The 13,807-nt window shown below is 44.0% G+C and overlaps 1 pseudogene; it reads right to left on the minus strand.

Annotated features, from left to right (window-relative positions):
* Positions 1-13,807, minus strand: part of LOC135543581 (low-density lipoprotein receptor-related protein 1B-like) — a 212,328-nt pseudogene that overhangs the window by 41,935 nt on the left and 156,586 nt on the right.

Here is a 13,807-nt window from a genome sequence, read left to right on the forward strand (position 1 = left end):
TTGTAAACATAATAAAATAAATAAAAAAATACACTTTGACATTACGGGGCATTGTGTGTAGGCTGGCCATTTACACAAAATCTCAATTTAAACCATTTTAAATTCAGGCTATAACACAGCAAAATGTGGGCGGAGGGGGGGGGGGTCAAGGGGTGTGTGCATACTTTCTGAAGGTACAATAGCATAGAACAGTAGAACTCACCGCAGTCGGCCTCGTCCGATCCATCGGCACAGTCCGGGTCCTCGTCACACACCCACAGGGCCGAGATACAGTGCAGGGAGGTCTTACACTGGAACTGGCTGGCAGAACAGGTGCTCTCAGCTGGGGGTGGAGACCGATGGCACAGGAGATAAACAGGGCGGACAAAGGTGAGAAGAGACGCCATCACGAGCGTGACAATAACGGACAGTTCTAAAATTGCAAAACTTGTCGGCTACTGAAGGTACCAAGATGATAAAGACATTACCAAAAACAATAGCAATACACATGTATTGTAGGTACATCTAATCCACACAAATTGTTTTATATGTGGCATACAAAAACTAGGGCGTGGAGCAATAGAGAAAGTCAAATTCATTTTTCCTTTGCACCCCTCCTTATGCCACAGTGCCTTGACACCCAGAGCACAGCTTCCTCTTTCCCAGCAGGAGGGGGATGGAGGTGGTTAGAGCTCCAGCTGCATCTCTAAACCCTCAGCCCTCCCAGCATGATTAGCCCTGGTTAAACCTCCCTCTGTCTCAGAAAGGCATCCCCCTCAGACGCAGGCTAAACCAACCTTCTGTCTGCCCTAATCTGCACCCTGGGTGAGACTCAGCTCCTGGAATACCCTCCCTGTGTCTCACACGCAAACACACACGGTGCTCTATTTTCGGTTGGTGGTAAGGAGGCGCAAGTGTCAAACGCACGTTAGTTAACATAATTTCGTCATGTAAAAACTGGCGCACTGGCATTTTCTTGCCCTGACAACAGGTTTGTCCGTTTAACTGTCTAATGTCAGCTGGTTTGCGCTGAGGTGGGAGGGGTGGAAATATTTGAGGTGTGTCTTAAGAACTTACGCCGGGTTTGTAATTCTAATGCCAATCATTGCAGAATCCTATTTTTGCAGATAGAACCTTATAATCCCAAGCTCTTGACAACTTGAAGCAACCACATATTTAGCCATGGAGCATGCTCTGATTGGCCAGTGAGAGGTCAAGCCTCGATACACCTTCAACCTGTTTATTAATCAAAACCCAGCCCTTCCGCGCTAAAACCCAGCAACTGCGCCCATAAATCTGGTTGTGAAAATAGCAACAAATATTTCTGACACACCCCCCAACCTACAGCTCTACCGCCAGCGCTTCGATTTACACTTGTGCTAGGTTTGTTCAAACAGAGCCTACAGAGACACACTTTACCTGGTGCTGTACATTCCACCAGCCTCCCTATCCTTCCCCTCCCTCCCTCCCTCCCTCCAGCCTGCCAGCATGGCTCAACCCCCTGCTGGTGCAATTACCAGTGTCTTCCTCTCTGTTCCCACTCTGTTCCCAGTGGCCTCAGGGCAACACAGCTCAACCACTGAGCCAGGCTGGGGCTGGATGTGACTGCAGCCAGAGACAGGGGCTCAGGGGGTGCAGGGAGGGAGATTAGACTGCTTCTAGGGCTGGGGCTGTGAGATGAGTCGTTAGCCCCATCACTGGGATCTAATAAGGTGTTCATGGATGGTGTGTGTGTGTGTGTGTGTGTGTGTGTGTGTGTGTGTCTTGAGACCTTGCTCCAGTGTATCTTAGAGCTGTCACTTTGATTCGTGATGACAACCAGACAGGTGTGATTCCAGGTACTTATTAAGACCCTTCTTTCTGTCTCTCTCACGCACGAGGAGTTGTCTCAACCTTTACCTGGTACTGTACATTCCAGACAAGCGAAAGAAGCATCCAGAAGTTCGGAACTTTAAAATGTCAAGCTGGAGGGATAACAAGCAGGGGATAAAACTCCAATCAAACTCCACAGCGAAGTCAAACTAGGTCAACTGAAAAGAAACGTGCATCCTTTTCGTGTTATAACAAGGATATGTGGCTTTTATTAATAATGGACCTTCCTTGTGTCTTTGAGCAGAATTAACCAGGTATGGCAGTATGAACATAGAAGGCTGGGGGGCTTTCTATAATCCAAAGAGAATTGTTAACAGGGTGAATCATTGACCAAGACTTCAAAATCAGAGGGGAAGTCACAGAGTCTGTCCGTTCAGGGTCTGAGTTTCTCTCTACTGTTCCTTTCTTTTCTTTTGTCATTCACCAAAAGGGTTGTCTCTCCCGCTAAAGAAATGACCTGAGTGCTAACAACAAAAGCCTTTTCAATACTTCATTATCTATGTCTTGCGCAGGCTCATTTTTCATGGCCAAGTGAAATTGAAATCTCCCGATAAAATGTACAGAGCTGGCAAACTTTCATCACTGTTCTTTAAGACCGTATCTGTAGAGATCCATCTACAGATGATTTGATTCTTACGGCAGTCTGTCTCGTCCTCTTCGTCGCCACAGTCGTCCTGTCCGTTACAGCGCAGGTTCAGTGGGATGCACTTCTGACGCTTCCTGCATTTGAACTGTCCAGATAGACAGATGTAGGATTCTGTAGATAGTATGAACAAAGGTGTTAGCCTTAGCCAAGGTAGTCTACAATGTAGTATTTGTTAGTTGAGTGAAACATTTGGGGCGGATTCAGAATAGGATGGAGAGTGTCATTTATTTCCTTTATTTAACCAGGTAAGTAATGAGTATGCATTGTCTTTTACAATAACGACCAGCCATGTGAAGAAATGTGTATAATATTTACCACAGTTGGCTTCATCAGAATTGTCCCCACAGTCGTTCTCCCCATCACAGATAAACGGAGGCAGAGCACAGAGACCAGTCCCACACTGGAACCTCCCTGGCTGGCATTTAAACTCAGCTGTGAAGAAAGAACAGAAAACACACACACACATCTATTTTTTTAATAATCATTTTTTTCCAATTTCTTTTTCATTTTTATTATGAACACAACAAATAATAAAAAAAACAGAAATACACAAACAAGAGTACATAAACCTAACAAATACTTTTATGGGGCGTATTGCTTTTTGTTTTTACATTTACTGATAATTTCAAAATAATATTTTAATTCTATCTTAAATAATGTGAAAAGGGGTTTGTTCTCTGCCCACTTCCTTTTATGGATAAAGAATCGTTGTAACATTTTCTGTACTGTACTGTGCAGCTAGTGTCCTGCTCCACCAGGGGGCTGTGAATTGATTGAGTAGTTGTGAATTGGTGTGTACAGAAAATGTACAAGCCCTAATGGGACCTTGTCAAGTGTATGTGTGTGTGTGTTGATGGTGACTCACGGCAGTCTGGAGGCTCGTCCGACCCGTCCCCACAGTCATCCACCGTGTCACACTTCCACCAGAAGGGAATGCACTCATCTGTCCCACAGCGGAACTATAGGACACAACAACAGCAGAAAGCTTGAGATATCATCACCATCATCTTCATCATCGTCATCATCATCAGCGTCGTCAGCGTCGTCATCATTGTCATCATCATCATCATTGCCATCATCATTCAGGAAGATTGTGGGAAAACTAAAGTACTTCACTTGAAACTACAAATACTAATGTCAGAGCCCCTGCTGGTCCATGCCCATCTTCCAAAAATACATTTTTAAGAGGTACTTTTTAATATATGTTGAATTATCGCACAGCACCCTAGTAGCCTAGTGGTTAGACTAGTAGCCGGAAGGTTGCAAGTTCAAACCCCTGAGCTGACAAGGTACAAATCTGTCGTTCTGCCCCTGAACAGGCAGTTAACACACTGTTCCTAGGCTGTCATTGAAAATAAGAATTTGTTCTTAACTGACTTGCCTAGTTAAATAAAGGTAAAAAATAAATAAATGAAATTCTGAATCCAACAAGGTGAACAATCTGCCACTGTGCCCTTGAGCAAGGCACTTAGCCCAATTGATCCAGGGCGGTGGATAATGGCGACCCCACTCCCTATGGGTGTCTCAGGGGGAGTTGGGATAAGCAAGTGTGTAACAGGTCAAATATAAGCACTAATCCAATTATTACTAAGGAAACATTTACTTACTATGAATGTGAAATGTAGTTGTCCCACCTAGCTACCTTAAGATGAATTCACTAACTGTAAGTCACTCTGGATAACAGCGTCTGCTAAATGACTATGTCAAATATTTTTGTAAGCAGTAGGAGAAAAGTGCCACTGACCTGGCTGGCTGTGCAGTTGGACAGGCAGGTCTTGTTGTCTGCAGCCAGGTAGAAGTGGGTGGGGCAGGCACACCTGTAACCTCCCCTGGGGGAGAGCAGACACAGGTGGCTGCAGCCTCCGTTGGTCACCTGACACTGGTGTTTGGGCACTGCGGCGAAGAGAGGGAGGCTAAAACCAACATCCACAGCTAGAGCCCTTTCCCCTCCTCTCAGCATCATTAGTCTTGAGGGCACATTTCCTCATTACAATTGAAAAGAAACACCTCACTCACTCACACACTCACACACTCACACACTCACACACAGATGATTACCGTCGGGTTGGCGGAGAGGGTGGTACACCTTGATGTTGTGGATGGCTCTCCAGTATCTGAGCAGCTCTGTTCCCTGAGCCCCGGAGGTCTTGTGGGCCCGGTTCAGTGACTTGGACTTCTCATCCGTCCAATAGATGACATCCTCAAACAGAGTCAGCCCTGTCACCTCCCGGATGTCTTGACTAGGCACTGGAATGGAATACACACTGATTAATCAGAGTCTGGAACACAGCCAGATCTCACACACATGCACGCGTGAACGCACACACATGCAGGCGCACACACAGCTCGCCCTGAGTAATTGCTGTGACAAGCTGCCAGGCTCTGGGGTGTTTTATTGCAGGTAAATGGGAGTAAAGACGTGACTAAATGGACTGTCTGTCTGCCAGCATGGCTTAGTAGAGAAAGGAGTATACTATAATAAGTATTACAGCTAATCACAAACTGGCTGTTGAAGATGAAAAACTGAAATTAAATTAACAATAAAAATAGGTTGAGAATGTCATGACTTCACTTCAAGCCTCGTTTAATAACATAATGTTTTGTCTGTGAACCAAATAGTACTCCGGGGGGGGGGGGGGGATTGTGTTAGACCAAATGAATAAGAAAGGTGAGAAAAACATTTCTCTCGTGTCTCACAGGTTGAATGCCAGAGAAGTGTATGGAACAGGCATAATGATGACTTGGTTCACACTCAGCTTCTATGCAGTTGAATTAATCACGAACAAACATTTTCACAGTAAAGTCACGGCTTTTATCTAAAGTCTGAGGAAGTACAATCAATAACAAACGGACCTTAAATCTGCACAAACCATTATTTACAAAGCCAATTGAGCCATCACATTTTGAGAGTTGACAGAGAGAGATAGATACAATGTAAAATGGTATAGAATCAGCTTGGACCTTCTTTTTTGATATTTTCAGTGGTATTATTAACAAACACGCCCCCATAAATAAAATTAGAATGAAAATCAGGTTCAGCCCCTGGTTCGACCGTGGTCTTGAAGAGTTACTCCACCTCAAGAACTGCATTTGGCTCGGCACACGCATACTCAGGCTGACTGGCGCTCGTTCAGTCAAATGAGAAATAAGTGCACTCAGACTATCCGGAAGGCCAAAGTTAGTTACTTTAAGGAGCAGTTCTCTCTCTGTGGGTCTAACCGCAAGAAATTCTGGAAAAAACCTGGAGAATAAACCCTCCTCCTCACAGCTGCCCATGTCCCTTAAAGTTGATGATGTGGTTGTTACTGACAAGACGCACATGACTGAGCTCTTTCCTCACCACTTTCATTAAGTCAGGATTCTTATTTAACTCAGCCATGCCTCCTTGCTCGTCCAACATTTCCTCATCTCCCACCCCTTCTAATGCGATTAAACGATGCTTCTCCCTCTTTTTCTCCTGCCCCGCAACAAGGTTTCAACCTGCAGGCAGTCACTGAGTCCGAGGTGCTAAAGGAGCTCCTGAAACTTGGCCCCCAAAAAACATCTGTGTCAGATGGTTTAGACCCTTTCTTCTTTAAATAAAGGATGAACCGTGGCTGCCTTCCAAGCAATGGGAACCTCCCCAGAAAGGATGATATGGGCAGCAACCTTAATTTGGTTGCTTTTCTTATTTTCGTGAAAATGTTGCCTGCTGCCAGCAGAGCCGAGCATAGCATTATGCCATGATAAACTTACACAAATGCTTGTCTAGCGTTGGCTGTAACGCATATTTTGAAAATCTGAGAAGACAGTGTTATTAACAAAAGGCTAAGCTTGTGTTTGAATATATTTATTTCATTTCATTTGCGATTTTCATGAATATGAAAAGTTGCGTTATGGTAATGCGCTTGAGGCTATGATTATGCTCCCAGATACGGGATTGCTAGTCGCAAGAAGTTAAAGGGGAGATCAAGCTGATCCTAACTGTTACAGGCCTATTTCTATTTTGCCCTGTTTATCAAAAGTGTTGGAAAAACGTGTCAATAATCAACTGACTGCCTTTCTTGATGTCTATGGTATGCAATCTGGTTTTCCGCTCAGGTTATGGATGTGTCACTGCAACCTTAAAGGTCCTCAATGAAGTCACCATTGCCCTTGATTCTAAGCAATGGTGTGCTGCTATAAAAAAATTTTTTTTTTTTTTTTTCCCACCTTTATTTAACCAGGTAGGCTAGTTGAGAACAAGTTCTCATTTACAACTGTGACCTGGCCAAGATTAAGCAAAGCAGTGTGACACAAACAACACAGAGTTACACATGGAATAAACAAAACATACAGTCAATAACACAATAGAAAAATATATACAGTGTGTGCAAATGAGGTAAGATAAGGCCATAGTGGCGAAATAATTACAATTTAGCAATTAAACACTGGTGTGATAGATGTGCAGAATATGAACGTGCAAGTAGAGATACTGGGGTGCAAAGGAGCAAAAATAAAATGAATAACAGTATGGGGATGAGGTAGTTGGATGGGCTATTGTACAGATGGGCTATGTACAGGTGCAGTGATCTGTGAGCTGCTCTGACAGCTGGTGCTCAAAGTTAGTAAGGGAGATATGAGTCTCCAGCTTCAGTGATTTTTGCAATCCATTCTAGTCATTGGCAGCAGAGAACTGTAAGGCTACCAGAGGAGGAATTGGCTTTGGGGGTGACCAGTGAAATTTACCTGCTGGAGCGCGTGCTACGGGTGGGTGCTGCTATGGTGACCAGTGAGCTGAGATAAAGTGGGGCTTTACCTAGCAAAGACTTGTAGATGTCCTGGTGCCAGTGGGTTTGGCGACGAATATGAAGCGAGGGCCGGCCAACGTGAGCACACAGGTTGCAGTGGTGGGTAGTATATGGGGCTTTGGTGACAAAATGGATGGCACTGTGATAGACTGCATCCAATTTGCTGAGTAGAGTGTTGGAGGCTATTTCGTAAATTACATCGCCAAAGTCAAGGATCGGTAGGATAGTCAGTTTTACGAGGGTATGTTTGGCAGCATGAGTAAAAGATGCTTTGTTGCGAAATTGGAAGCCGATTCTAGATTTTTTGGGGGGATTGGAGATGCTTAATGTGAGTCTAACCAGACACCTAGGTATTTGTGGATGTCCACATATTCTTAGTCAGAACCACCCAGAGTAGTGATGCTGGTAGCGATCGTTTGAAGAGCATGCATTTAGTTTTACTTGCATTTAAGAGCAATTGGAGGCCACGGAACGAGAGTTGTATGGCATTGAAGCTCGTCTGGAGGTGAGTTAACACAGTGTCCAAAGAAGGGCCAGAAGTATACAGAATGATATCGCCTGCGTAGAGGTGGATCAGAGAATCCCCAACAGCAACAGCGACATCATCATGCATACAGAGAAAAGAGTCGGCCCGAGAATTGAACCCTGTGGCGCCCCCATAGGGACTGCCAGAGGTTCGGACAACAGGCCCTCTGATTTGACACACTGAACTCTATCAGAGAAGTAGTTGGTGAAACAGGCGAGGTAGTCATTTGAGAAACCAAGGCTGTTGAGTCTGCTGATAAGAATGTGGTGATTGACAGAGTTGAAAGCCTTGGTCAGGTCTATGAATAAAGCTGCACAGTATTGTCTCTTATCGATGGAGGTTATGATATTGTTTAGGACCTTGAGCATGGCTGAGGTGCACCCATGACCATCTCTGAAACCAGATTGCATAGCGGAGAAGGTATGGTGGGATTCGAAATGGTCAGTGATCTATTTGTTAACTTCTCTAGGGTAGGGGGCAGCATTTGGAATTTTGGATGAAAAGTGTGCCCAAATTAAACTGCCTTCTACTCAGTCCTAGAAGATATGATATGCATATATTGGTATATATGGATAGAAAACACTCTAAAGTTTCCAGGACTGTTAACCTAGTGTCTGTGAGAATAACAGAACTGATTTGGCAGGTGAAAATCTGAGAAAAATCCATTCAGGAAGTAGGATTTTTTTGTTGTTGTTGTAGTTCTCTATTCAATGCCATTACAGTATCCATTGACTTAGGACTCACATTGCAGTTCCTATGCCTTCTACTAGATGTCAACCGTCTTGAGAAATTGTTTCAGGCTTGTATTCTGAAAAACGAGGGAGTAAGAGCAGTCTGAATGAGTGGACCCTGCAGTGTCACAGAGCTTTTTCATGCGTACGACCGAGAGAGTGTCTTTCTTGTTTATTTTATATTGACGACGTTATTGTCAGGTTGAAATATTATCAATTATTTAGGCTAAAAACAACCTGAGGATTGAATATAAACATTGTTTGACATGTTTCTATGAACTTTACGGATACAGTTTGGATTTTTTTCGTCTGCCTGTTGTGACTGAGTTTGAGCCTGTGGATTACTCAAGAAAACGCGCGAACACAAAGGAGGTTTTCGGATATAAAGAGAGACTTTTTCGAAGAAAAAGATGTCTTCTGAGTGCAACCATATGAAGATCATCAAAGGTAAGTGATTAATTTTATCTCTATTTCTGACTTGTGTAACTCTTCGACTTGGTTGGTTACTGCTTGTAATGATTTGTCTGCTGGGCTAAGTTCTCAAATAATTGTAAGGTATGCTTTCAACGTAAAGCATTTTTGAATGGTTGGATTGGTTGATTCACAAGATGTTAATCTTTAATCCTATGTAAAATAGTAATATCTTTTCTGAATTTTTATAATGAGTATTTCTGTATTTGAATTTGGCGCTTTGCAATCTCACTGGATGTTGGCTAGGTGGGACACTAGCGTACCACATACCCTAGAGAGGTTAACTTGGCCTTCGAAGACCTTAGAAAGGCAGTGTAGGATAGATATAGGTCTGTAGCAGTTTGGGTCTAGAGTGTCTCCCTCTTCGAAGAGGGGGATGACCGTGGCAGCTTTCCAATCTTTGGGGATCTCTGAAAGAAAGAGAGTTTGAACAGGCTAGTAGAGGTTGCAACAATGTCGGCTGATACATTTAGAAAGAGAGGGTCCAGATTGTCTAGTCCTGCTGATTTGTAGGGGTCCAGATTTTGCAGCTCTTTTAGAACATCAGCTATCTGGATTTGGGTGACGGAGAAATGGGGAGGCTTGGGCAAGTTGCTGTGGGGGGTGCAGGGCTGTTGACCAGTGTAGGGGTGGCCAGGTGGAAGCATGACCAGACATGGAAAAATGCTTATTGAAATTCTCAATTATCGTGGATTTATCTGTGGTGACAGTGTTTCCTAGCCTCAGTGCAGTGGGCAGCTGGGGGAGGTGCTCTTATTCTCCATGGACTTTACAATGTCCTGAAAATTTTGGAGTTTGTGCTGCAGGATGCAAATTTGTTTGAAAAAGCTCGCGAGGTCAATATTCTTCCAGGATATCCGGGCCAAGTCGATTAGAAAGGCCTGCTCGCAGAAGTGTTTTAGGGAGCGTTTGACAGTGATGAGGGGTGGACGTTTGACCGCAGACCCATTACGGATACAAGCAATGAGGCAGTGATTGCTGAGATCCTGGTTGAAGACAGCAGAGGTTTATTTGGAGGGCAGGTTGGTTAGGATGATATCTATGAGAGTGCCTGTGTTTACGGATTTTGGGTTGTACCTGGTAGATTCATTGATCATTTGTGTAAGATTGAGGGCATCAAGCTTAGATTGTAGGATGGCCTGGGTGTTAAGCATGTCCCAGTTTAGGTCACTTAACAGCACGAGCTCTGAAGATAGATGGGAGGCAATCAATTCACATATGGTGTCCAGAGCACAGCTGGGGGCAGAAGGTGGTCTATATCAAGCTGCAATGGTGAGAGACTTGGTTCTGGAAAGGTGGATTTTTAAAAGTGGAAGCTTAAATTGTTTGGGAACAGACCTGGATATTAAGACAGAACTCTTCCCCCTTTTGGCAGTTCTATCTTGTCGGGAAAATGTTATAGTTAGGGATGGAAGTTTAAGGGTTTTTGGTGGCCTTCCTAATCCAGGATTCAGACACGACTAGGACATCTGGGTTGGCAGAGTGTGCTAAAGCAGTGAATAAAATAAACTTAGGGAGGAGGCTTCTAATGTTAACATGCATGAAACCAAGGCTTTTACGGTTACAGAAGTCAACAAATGAGAGCGCCTTGGGAATGGGAGTGGAGCTAGGCACTGCAGGGCCTGGATTCACCTCTACATCACCAGAGGAGCAGAGGAGGAATAGGATAAGGGTACGGCTAAAGGCTATAAGGACTGGTCGTCTCGTGCGTTTGGAACAGGAGTAAAAGGAGTAGGTTTCTGGGCTCGGTAGAATAGATTCAATGCATAATTTACAGACAAAGGTATGGTAGGATGTGAGTACAGTGGAGGTAAACCTAGGCATTGAGTGACGATGAGACAGGTATTGTCTCTAGAAACATCAATTAAACCAGGTGAGGTCACTGCATGTGTGGGAGGTGGGACAAGAGGGTTAGCTGAGGCATATTGAGCATGGCTGGAGGCTATACAATGAAATAAGACAATAATCACTAACCAAAACAGCTATCGACAAGACATATTGACATTAGGGAGAGGCATGCGTAGCCGAGCAGATACGGTAGAGCATTCCATTCTTGTGGGCTGGCTAAGAAGTATTGGTGTCTCTGAGGGGTCTTTGGCCTGGTTTGCTAACTACCTCTCTCAAAGAGTGCAGTTTATAAAGTCAGAAAATCTATTGTCTCAGCCACTGCCTGTCACCAAGGCTCAATCCTAGGCCCCACGCTCTTCTCAATTTACGTCAACAACATAGCTCAGGCAGTAGGAAGCTCTCTCATCCATTTATACGCATATGATACAGTCTTATAGCCCATCCCCAGATTCTGTTTTAAATGCTCTACAACAAAGCTTTCTTAGTGTCCAACAAGCTTTCTCTACCCTTAACCCTGTTCTGAACACCTCCAAAACGAAGACCTCTCCCCACAGGTGTGATTACTACCTCTGAGGATTTAGAGCTTGAGGTAGTCACTTCATACAAGTACTTGGGAGTATGTCTAGATGGTACACTATCCTTCTCTCAGCACATATCAAATCTATTCTTGGTTTCCTCTATCGTAATCGCTCCTCTTCCACCCCAGCTGCCAAACTAACCCCGATTCAGATGATCCTTCCTATGCTAGATTATGGAGACATCATTTATAGATCGCCAGGTAAGGGTGCTCTCGAGTGGCTAGATGTTCTTTACCATTCGGCCATCAGATTTGCCACCAATGCTCCTTATAGGACACATCACTGCACTCTATACTCCTCTGTTAACTGGTTATCTCTGTATACCTGTCACAAGACCCACTGGTTGATGGTAATTTGTAAAACCCTCTTAGGCCTCACTCTCCCCCTATCTGAGATATCTACTGCAGCCCTCATCCTCCACATTCAACACCTGTTCTGCCAGTCACATTCTGTTAAAGGTCCCAAAAGCACACATATCCCAGGGTCGCTCGTCTTTTCAGTTCACTGCAGCTAGCGACTGGAACGAGCTGCAACAAACACTCAAACTGGACAGTTTTATCTCAATCTCTTCATTCAAAGACTCAATCATGGACTCTCTTCCTGACAGTTGTGGCTGCTTTGCGTGATGTATTGTTGTCTCTACCTTCTTGCCCTTTGTGCTGTCGTCTGTGCCCAATAATGTTTGTACCATGTTTTGTGCTGCTACCATGTGGTGTTGCTACCATTTGTTGTCATGTTGTGTTGGTACCATTCTGTGTTGTCATGTGTTGCTGCATTGCTATGTTGTTGTCTTAGGTCTCTCTTTATGTCGTGTTGTGTTGTCTCTCTTGTCATGATGTGTGTTTGTCCTATATTTATATTTTAATCCCAGCCCCTGTCCCCGCAGGAGGCATTTTGGTAGGCCGTCATTGGAAATAAGAATTTGTTCTTAACTGACTTGTCTAGTTAAATTAAGGTAAAATAAATAAATAAATAAATAAATAAATACACAGACAGACAGACAGACAGACAGACAGACAGACAGACAGACACACACACTAAGGGCCATCCTCAATTCACTGTCACTTACCTCTGCGTCTTTCTGAACCGTCCATGTTTGAGAAGAGAATATGATGTGAGTCAGCCCAGTAAAGTCTTTTTGCTGTGTAGTCGATGGTGAGAGCTGCAGGGCTGAATATGTCTGAATCGCTGATCACCGTCCGGCTGCTGCCGTCCAAACCTATCCTCCCGATATGGGGGTACTCTCCACTGTCGATCCAGAACACATAACTACAGAGGAATGACACAGTTTTCAGCTAGATACCTTAAGCTACACTTCTCCACTCGCTTGGTCAAATGGGCTATGTGAACTGTGAATTGTGGTTGTCCCACTTTGCTATCTTAAGGTTAATGCACTAACTGGAAGTCGCTCTGGATAAGAGTGTCTCCTAAATGACAAAAATCATGTAAGTGTAACTGTGTTTACTTTCCATTATGGAGTAGCTTATGTGAGATATCAAATTCAACATCAAAAATGAGTACTAGACTTCAAAGCCTGAGCAGAAAGTTGGCTGCCTCAGAAACAAAATAGCATAGTTACACTTACACAGTAACATACTGATTAGCTGGTATTTATTTTGAGAGTCTGTGGTGCTGTCTCTCTCAACCGACATAGCTAAATCCCGTTCTGGATTAATCCTCTCCAGATTATACTGTGACAGATATAGAGTCTAGCATGATGTAGAGACAGACAGAGAAGATGGAGTGTTGTACATGCCCGGTGTCAGCATCCAAAGCCAGGTCAGTAGGGTTGTCCAGACCAGTGCTGACCAATACCACAGGATAGAGGCCATTAGCCTTGGACACCTCCAGACTCTTCTTCACTATGTCACACCAGTATAGGTTCTTTCCTATCCAGTCCACGGCTAGAGCACTGGGGGCAGACATTCTGTGGATGACCTGTGGCTCAGAGGAGAGGAAACAGGTAGGGGCATTTTTATCTCAATGTCAAATCCTTTCCCGGGTAACAATTATGTACCTTACTGTGATTGTTTTCAGTTAAATTTGGCGCAAAAAGAAAAATGAGCAAAGAGTGATTTCTCAATTTTGCCAGGACTGTCTGGGAGATGTTCGAAGTGGGGAGGGGAAAACTGAGCTGTTATTGGCAGAACCTTAGGAAATATATTCATTGGTCTATTAACCAATTTACTGCCTGGTGAAGTCACCGGGCAGGCCAAATCTTCCTCCCACCAAAACTGGCTGAAATGTCTGACAGTCTTTTTTAACAGCTCTTACACTAAAAGGACATCATCATTTTCACAATTTCACAGTGCGGATGTATATATACAAATCAAACCAAACTTTGTCACATGCGCCGAATACAACATGTGTAGACCTTGCCGTGAAAT

This window comes from Oncorhynchus masou, chromosome 7 (assembly GCF_036934945.1).
Source record: "Oncorhynchus masou masou isolate Uvic2021 chromosome 7, UVic_Omas_1.1, whole genome shotgun sequence".
Classification (NCBI taxonomy): domain Eukaryota; kingdom Metazoa; phylum Chordata; class Actinopteri; order Salmoniformes; family Salmonidae; genus Oncorhynchus; species Oncorhynchus masou.